This window comes from Marmota marmota, unplaced genomic scaffold (genome assembly GCF_001458135.2).
Source record: "Marmota marmota marmota unplaced genomic scaffold, marMar, whole genome shotgun sequence".
NCBI classification, from domain to species: Eukaryota; Metazoa; Chordata; class Mammalia; order Rodentia; family Sciuridae; genus Marmota; species Marmota marmota.
In genome coordinates this window covers 405,651-415,164 of record NW_026000173.1, presented here as the reverse complement: position 1 = coordinate 415,164, position 9,514 = coordinate 405,651, and the positions used below count along the sequence as shown (strand labels likewise).

The 9,514-nt window shown below is 35.3% G+C and overlaps 1 pseudogene; it reads right to left on the bottom strand.

Moving 5' to 3' along the window:
• The window catches only part of LOC107159896, a 23,258-nt pseudogene extending 16,755 nt beyond the window's left edge, over positions 1–6,503 (bottom strand).
• Positions 6,504–9,514: the final 3,011 nt, after the last annotated feature.

Here is a 9,514-nt window from a genome sequence, read left to right as displayed (position 1 = left end):
AAGACCTAAAAAGAGCGTACTACAGGGATACTGCCACATCGATGTTCATGGCAGCACAATTCACAATAGCTAGACTGTGGAACCAACCCAGATGCCCTTCAATAGATGAATGGATAAAAAAAAAATGTGGCATTTATACACCATGGAGTATTACGCAGCACTAAAAAATGACAAAATCATGGAATTTGCAGGTAAATGGATGGTACTAGAGCAGATTATTCTAAGTGAAGATAGCCAATCCCTAAAAAACAAATGCCAAATGTCTTCTTTGATATAAGGAGAGCAACTAATAACAGAGCAGGGAGGAAGAGCAGGAGGAAAAGATTAACATTAAACAGAGACATGAGGTGGGATGGAAAGGTAGAGAAAAGGGAAATTGCATGGAAATGGAAGGAGACCCTCATTGTTATACAAAATTACATATAAGAGGTTATGAGGGGAATGGGAAAAAAAACAAGGAGAGAAATGAATTACAGTAGATGGGGTAGAGAGAGAAGATGGGAGGGTAGGGGAGGGGGGATAGTAGAGGATAGGAAAGGTAGTAGAATACAACAGTTACTAATATGGCATTATGTAAAAATGTGGTTGTGTAACCGATGTGATTCTGCAATCTGTATTTGGGGTAAAAATGGGAGTTCATAACCCATTTGAATCTAATGTATGAAATATGATATGTCAAGAGTTTTGTAATGTTTTGAACAACCAATAAAAAAATTTAAAAAAAGAAAAGAAAAAAAGAAATAAATCCCCCAATTTTTTTCCAATGTTTTTATTGGTGAATCATATTTACACACGAGAATGGGCTTTTGTTATATTATTCTGTTATATTAATACCAGTACATAGCATGATTTGGCAAATTAAAAAAAAAAACAACAAAAACAACTCAGTTCAAGCTGACTATCTAAAGCCTATGACTTCTTTTCTTTTTCCTTTCCTTTAGGATTTCGTCACTCAGGATATGGACAAAAACGCTGCTTATTTTGTGGGGCTATCAGATCCAGAGGGTCAAGGACACTGGCAATGGGTTGATCAGACCCCATACAACCAAAGTGCCACGTGAGTACAGAATTAGATAATGGAATCCTGGGTCCTGGATTATGTAGGAAGTTTAGAGTGTTCCAGCATCAGTTTTGAAACTACAACAGCTCACTCTTGTCCTTTTACACACACAGTTAATCAATTTTATTACCTCATTGAATTATCTCAGAAGCGTAGGAGGCACAGAATATTTTTCTTATTATAAAAATGAGGAAATTGAGTTTGGAGAGTATAGATAGTTTCAGCTAAGGTCACCCAACAACAGTCTTTAGAACCAGGTGGATTCTACTTTGCTTTTATAAACTCTATTTATTCTCTGTAATAAAAATTCATGTTTTTAAATCATTATGGATTATTGTGATTTAATATTCCTCATAAAGCAAATATCCTAAATTTGTATACTACTACAATATCTCATATTTATGTAATCTTTAAAGGCATTTAAATACATTAGTATACTCACACCCTTTGACCCTTATATGTTCTTTGTGAAATATATAGTGCTGTTACTCTTGTCCAGCTTTTAGATGGGCAAACTGAGAATCTAAGAAATTAAGTTATTTGACTAGAAAACAGGAATAAGTAGATCTAGAGATTTAACTATTTCTTCAGACTTCAAAATCATCTCATTAAAAAGGGAAAAAAACCCTGTTTTGATACATGGGACCGCAGTGACTTCTCTTCATCATATAAGAAAGCCCCATGGATTCATATTCTCCTGGCAACAGGGTCTTTGTTTAGAGGAGAGCCCATGGGTAACTTTTGGTCAAATGTTTAGTGCAATAATGTATGAGAAATTATGAGTGATGGGGGCACAATTTTCAAGATAAATGCCAGAGGTGTTGGTGGAGGAGAAACTGCATGAGAATTGGGAATGGTTTGTCTGGGCATATCAGACCCTGACTTCCACAAAGTTACAGCCCAGCCTCTGACTCCATAACTGACTTTAACCCCTTTAAAAGCAGTCTTGGAAGAATAACTTCATCCTTTTTCTCTGTTTCAGATTTTGGCATCTAGGTGAAACAAGTCATAGTGAAGAGTGTTGTGTTATAGTACATTCTCGTCCTCTATCATTGCAATGGGGCTGGAATATATACTTTGTAAAGGTCGTCAATGATCAGTTTGTGAAATGATGAAAATCTATTTATGAATCAACACTTTTCATGGACATGTGTTTGAATTAGCATTCATTATTCTAGTTCAATCTCATAAGTTCTTCTTTATGAAAGACATTTCATAGACTTTTTGGTATGTGGTCAACTATTCCACTTTTGAGGAAATGTTAGTGTTGCGTATGAAATTTATCAGTTTACTTCCTACAGAGCATGTAATACAATAATTGTGGGGTTTTTTTACTTTATATACAATGAGTTTACTCCATATTATTTCTGTACCATAATGATGGTACAGAATTTTCAAAAGATACATTTTACTCAAAATGCCTTTGACTGTCTCAATAAAGATAGTAACTGAACAGGAGTGAAATGTTTTATCCTGTGTCTAGCCAGTGCTGGAACTCTTCTCTTCACTCTCCCTTGTGTTGTATGAGTGTGTTTCTGTGTCTTTTACTTATTTTTCTCTAGAGCATCTTTACATCAATGTGTGTGAACAGGTTTTATGTGAGGTTTGTGTTTAAAGATCGATATAGAATCAGAAACCATCCTACTGAGCGCTAATCATAAAAAAGATGTAAGAAGTAACACAGTAGTTATGGTTTTAAGCTTTAAGGTTTTTGGGTAGAATGTTCAGTACTGGGGAGAATACTTTCACATGAGTATCATTTTCTAGAAATGATAATGTTGAAGCTGGCTGATTTCTCTGAGAGTGGAGATCTGCTGACAACTGACAACCCTCTAGAGCCCTTTGGATAAAAATTTTACTCAGATGAGTTAAATTCTGAAACATGGATTCTGTTACAGTATAGATATGAAGTGTCTCCCAAAAGCTCATGTGTGTGACATGAAAGAAAGTTTAGAGTTGAAATAAATGGGCTGTGAGAGCCTTCACCCAATCAGTGCATTAATCCCCTGATAGGGACTAAATAAATGGTAAGTGTAGGCATGTAGGGTGTGGCTGAAAGAGGTGAGTCACTGAAGGTGTGCCTTTCAGGTTTGTATTTTGTTGTGGTTGAAGGAGTCTGCTTCCTGGTGGGCATGTCCAGAGCCACTTTCCTTCTCTAAACCTATCTTCTCTTATGGTCTGCTTCACTTTAGGCCCAGAGCAATGGGAGTTGGCTGAGACCTTTGAAATCATGAGCCCCAGATGAACTTTTCCTCCTCTAAAATTGTTTTTGGTCAAGTATTTTGGTCACAGTAGCAAAAAAGCTGACTAAAACAGATTAGTAGTCCTGTGAAGAGTCCTGTTCACAATTTTGTAACCAAGAGGAGAACTAGCCTTCAAAATATACAAACACCATGGATGGCAGAGTAGAGCAATGAGAAGGATTTGGTTAATTAAGTTCTTTCTGAGTCACAGAATCGACTGTTTTCACTGTATAACATTCTGTGATTTTTTATTGTGAAGACTGACAAATTTCTAATTATTTGTCAGATTAAGTCCTGATGGATTTAAGAAAACATTACATTTAGTGACTAGATTTTATCTAGACATGGTTTATTTGAGTAAAAGGAACACACTTTCAGAGTATAGCTCCATGATTTTGTTGAGTGAATGCAAACTTGTAAACACCATGCCTATCTACAATAAAGATTTCCATCATTGCCTATTGTTCTCTGCGTTAACCCTATGAATGCAATGATCTGATACCTGCTTTTCCAGCTCTCAAATTCCATATAAACCAAATAACAATGTTTGCCTTTTCTTTTCACTTTATTTTTCTCAATATGTTTGTGTTTTTACATTGGTAGATTCAGATTTTTATGAAATTGTATTTCATTGTAATATGACCTGTTTATCTAATTTCCAGTTGGTAAACTTTGAATTATTTCTATTCTGAATAAAGCTGTTTCTTTTACATGCCTTTTTGTGTAACTCTGCATTTATTATTCTTAGAAATATGCACAGAGGTGGAATATATATAGCACACTCTTATAAAGAATAGTATTCTTGGCCTAAAATTTCTCTGTGTCACCTATTTATGCTTTTCTTTCTCTGATAACTCCTAGATATGATTGAGCTTTTTATGGTTTTATGCTTTTGTCTTTTACAAATTGTCATAAGTTGGATCCTACACAGATTTTCCAGATGTCTTCTTACACTTAGTAATGTGCATTTAAGATTCCTCCATTATATTTTGCTCCATGTTGACGTTTTTATTCATTGCAGAAAATATTCTACCACAGTGTATTAATCTATTGATATATATGTTGATTGCTTCTAATGTTTGACAATTATGGATGAAGTTTTTATTTGACCTCTTGTATGGGTTTATGTTTGGGCATATTTTCAATTCATTTGGGTTGACTTGCATGTTAAGACTATGCTTAGTATTGTGGAAAACTGCCAAGCTGTCTTCCAAAGTGGCTATCATTTTGCATTTTGATCAGCATTGAATCAGAGTGCTTCTATTGTTACATATTCTTGATAGCATTTAGAATTGCTAGTGTTGTGGAGTTTGTCCATTATAATATGTGTGTGGTAGTGTCTAATTTTTTAAAATTCTTTTCCTCCCTATCAATTATACCATAAACTTCTTGAGTGAAGTGACTTTGATTTGTTCACTGTTGAGTTCTCAGAGGTTACATAGTATCTTGCCCCAAGTTGTCACTCAGTAAGTCTTGATTGAAAGAGAAAATGAGTGTCTTGGCAGGATAGGTAAAGAGTTGTCTATCATGGTCTGGGTATATCTAGTACAGGGAAAAGTGTTGGAAATGCACTGATGTTGGACATTTAAGTCACATCATACTTTCTAGGTTTTGTCAGTACTGAAGTAATGGTGAGATCTTGTCATATACCTTCATCTATTTGGGTAGTGATGAGGTAAGGGAGGGGTGTTATTTGTTGGCTCCTTAAAGCCACAATCACAAGTTCCATAAAAGATAAACTAAGGAGCTGGTAATATGGCTCAGTGGTAGAGCACTTACTTAGCATGTGCGAGGCCCTGGGTTTGATTCTCAGCACCATATAAAAATAAATAAAATAAAAGTATTTTGTCCAACTATAACTAAAAAATAAAATATTAAAAAATAAACTAAGAAGAAATATTTAATTTTAAAAATTTAAATAAAATTCTTATTTAACTGATACATAAATTATCAAATTGTATGCAAGTATGGGGTACCATATATGTTTCAATATATGTGTGCATAGTATACTGCTTAAATCAAGTTAAATATATCTGTCTCCTTAAATATATATCACTTATTTATGTAAAATCATTCAAAATTCTTTTATTTATTTAAAAAGATTTGTTTAGTTGTAGATGGCCAAAATACTTTTATCTTTTTATTTTTATGTGGTGCTGAGGATCGAGCCTCAACTCCAGCCCTCAAAATTGTTTTTTTTTTTTCCTAGCTTTTTAGTGCTTTGTAATTCAGGGCACAGAATAGTGTTTGCAGATGTTAGCAGAGGGGCTGACTTCCCACCAAAAAACCTGAGAACACTAGATGTGTACAGTCTATTAGATTCATGAGGTAAAGCTGTTTTGCTAACAAATCTTCTAAAAATTGTTTTTCAGAAGCAGCATTCTCCGAGCTATCCTAAAGAAGCATGTGCTATTGACAGATAGTAAGACTTTATTTCATTGTAATTCTAAAATTTCCATGCAGGGAAAACCCGAAGCCTCATTTAGATAATGTGGAAAATATAAAGGAGCATGTTGTCAGACTTCCTTGTGCAGGACAGTCTCCCATCCATGTTTTTGCTGACGTCTTTTCTCAACCAGGTCATGTATTCCCTGCCAAATAAACTGCAGCTTGCTCTTGCAGCCAGAAGGGCTTTGTGAGAGATTCCCCATTTGCAAACAATTTTGGTTCTGTGTCACAAAATTCTTGGTGTTATGTTCTGCCAGGATTCTCACCAACAGGTGGATTCATTAAGTTGGGTCACACAGTCATTGTTCAAGGACCTGGAAGAATTGTGATGCTGTTTGTAAAGGGATGCTGTCATAGCCCACCAGTCCCTAAGACCCATGTTCTTCCTGCTTATGGGGAAGGGGCAGAACAGAAAATCAGGGCAGGTAGCAAGTAAAGATCCTCAGCCTCACTGAAGTGTGGCAGACTGGCCTTGTGCAGCAACCTCAGGATGTGCATTCATTTCTCTTGCTCACCTTCTGAACCCAGGCCCAGGGTTTACTGCTGCACTTGGACACCTGAAAGATGTTTTCTGTTGCAAGGACAGTACCCTGCAGCAGCATTCCCATACCCTTTCCTGGAGACCAGTCTCCAAGAACAAGGCCAGAACTGAGCTTTGGGGTTCTTGTTCTACATTGGGCTGCTGTTGTCCAAAAAACCTTCCATTCAGGGAACTGATTCTGGGAGGACAGATCATTGGCAGGATTTGTCATATTTAAAGGGCACAGGTCCTGGAACCTTCAAACTTAGCAACTGTGCCCACAGGATCTCTATTATGCCTCTATGTGTTTTTACTTGTCTGGGTTTCACAGCCTAATTTGTATTGAAATCAGTCATTGAGTACTTTATTTCAGTTATTTTATCCTTTAATTCTAAATTTTCTTCAAAAATATCCATTTTTTAATCAACACATTAATCAAGCATATTAATAGGATTCACTGTGATATTTTCTTAAGCCCATACAACCTGGACTGATCATATCCTTATGTTCTTCTTATACTTCCTCCACCCCAGCAGCCTTCCCAGTTGCTAGTAATCAAAATTTTACATCCAGGCCAAGCTTTTAATGTCATTTTCTAAATAGGAGAATATATGTCTTCCTATGTCTGGTTTATTTTGCTTACCATGATTTCCTCCAGTTGCTTCTTTGACAAAAATTACAGGACATTTTTCTTTTTTATGACTAAATAATACTCCATTGTGTATTATTATCATACTTTCTTCATCTTTCTGTTGGTTAATGGGAACCTAGGCTGATTGCACATTTCAGCTATTGTGAATACTGCATGCAGGTGTCTCTTTTGTATGCTGACTTCATTTTCTTTGGCTATATACCAGGAGTAAGATTGATTGATCATATTTTAGTTCCATGTTCAGTTTTTTGAGGAATCTCTATATTGTTTTTTATAGTGATTGTACCAATTTACATTTCTACCATCAGTATATAAGAGTTCCCTTTTCTCTATGGCCTCACCAGCATTTGTTAATTTTTGTTGTTTTTGATAATAGTCATTTGATAATAATGGGGTGAGATTGTATCTCATTTCAGTTTTGGTTTGTGTTTCCTGATGGCTAAGGACATTGAGCATTTTAAAATACATTTATTGGTCACTTGTATTTTTCTTTTGAGAAGTGAGTATTCAGATCATATACCCATTTTTATTTGGATTAATTGTATTTTGTTGTTCTTAAGTGTTTTTTTTGTTCCTTCTATAGTTCAGATAACAACCATCTGGGTGAGATTAACAGTTGGCAAAGATTTTCTCCCTTTGTGTAGGTCATCTCTTCACCCTGTTGATTTTTCCTTTGCTGTGTAGAAGTTTTTTTAGTTGGATATAATACATTGTCAGTGTTGCTTTTGTATATCCAGCTTTTGGTCCTACCTGAAAAATCGTTGCCTGTACCTATGTCTTAGAGAACACCAATAGAGAAGGTTAAATTGGAGAGGGGTAAGGAAGTCAAGAGCTCTTTAACTTGCTTGTCCTATACAGAGCTGAGGAAAATGTTTTCTCTTCCTGCACAATCAGGTGACCTAATCATTGAGTTTATTTCTTCATCTCTAAGGGGAACTAGAAAAAATATAGCAACATGTTATAACCACTTCCTCCATCTCCCCTTATGATTTATTTTATCTCAAAACAACCATGTGAGAAACTTTCTGGGTCTCTATCCTGTTTCTCAAAGTCTGTTTCACCACGTGCTACAGCTATGACTCTCCTATCACTACAAGTGCTCTGCTGAGTTCAAGTCCACTTTTTATGCAGGTCCAGTTATGGAGGTCTGTTTAATTAAATCATTGGCTATTGGTGATGGCACTTGGTTTCCAGTCCTTTTCACTCCCTGGGTGGGATTGAATGTTTCAACCGTTTACTCACATGATTGGTTCCTCTGGCAAGCAGCTCCCATTCTGGAACTATCTTGAGGACCATCAAGAGTCACATAATTGGCCTAAGTTCAGGCATGGTTGAGAGGGGCATGTTATGAATAAAAAAAAAGGCTACTTTCATCTTTTTGCTCCTAAGATATTTTGGGAATTTGGGGTGGAAAACCCAAATATTGTAACAAAAAATGCTTTTATCACCCTTATGGCCCAGAAAGTTTTAAGGTGTTAGAAGCTCTGTGCCAAGAACTGAGGATGAAGACCAAATATAAATTTCTTTTTATAACACAATATTATGAGTTCAGTGTGCATTTATTCACAATATATTTCCATATATTCAAGACTGCTTCCTTAAGTATGTGGAGATATTTTTGATGTTAATATAGAAAAATAATCTACATTCTGCAACTTGTATATTATTGAGGCAGGATCCCAAAGTCCTTGAGTAGTGGCATAGAATTCATGAATCCTGCATCTTAACTTAAACCATTTCAGGCTTTCCTTTACCCAAGGAGGGAGGATTAAAATTTTTTATTGATCTCTGCCCAATACTTTTTATTGATCTCTGATGTCAATATTGACCTCAAGGACTATAGTCCTCCCAAGATGACTAAAATCTTTATTCTCTAATCAAATGACAAATCAAGTGAAACAAATATAATCTCAACATAGTTTGTTGCAAAGCTTGCAAAAGCAGAATAAGAAAAAATAAACAAGGCAAACTTGTTTGCTTTTCTTGATTTCTCTTCCTCTCTTTCCTGCCCTTTTCTATCTTTCAACAGTCAATTTAAGATTTGAAGAGTCAAGTCAGGACCCAAGATATAACAGGTCTTGTTTAATGTGCACATTCATGAACAAAAAAGTTAACTTTTACTTGAAATATTTAAAAAATATCTAAATGTTTAAAGTGTCCCATTTATTGTTATTCATTTATATTTTTTTCTATAGGTATTGGCTATGAAAATTATTTATTTATATATTTATTTATGTTGTACTGGGGATTGAACCCAGGGGTGCTCCACCACTCTTATATTCCTAACCTTTTTTCTTGTATTTTGATATAGGTTCTTGTTAAATTGCCCAAGCTGAACTCAAATTTGTGATCTTTTTGCCTTTCCTTTCCCTTCCCTTTCCTTCCTCTCCTCCCTCCCTTATTCCCCTTCCTATCCTCTACTGGTCTATATTTTTATGAGTTTCCACTCCCCCCATTTTTTCTTTTTTCTTTTCTACTTTTCACATATGAGAGAAAATATATGACTATTGACTTCCTAAGACTGACTACTTCACTTAACATAATGCTTTACATTTTATCCATTTTTTTCTGCAAATGCCATATTTCATTAT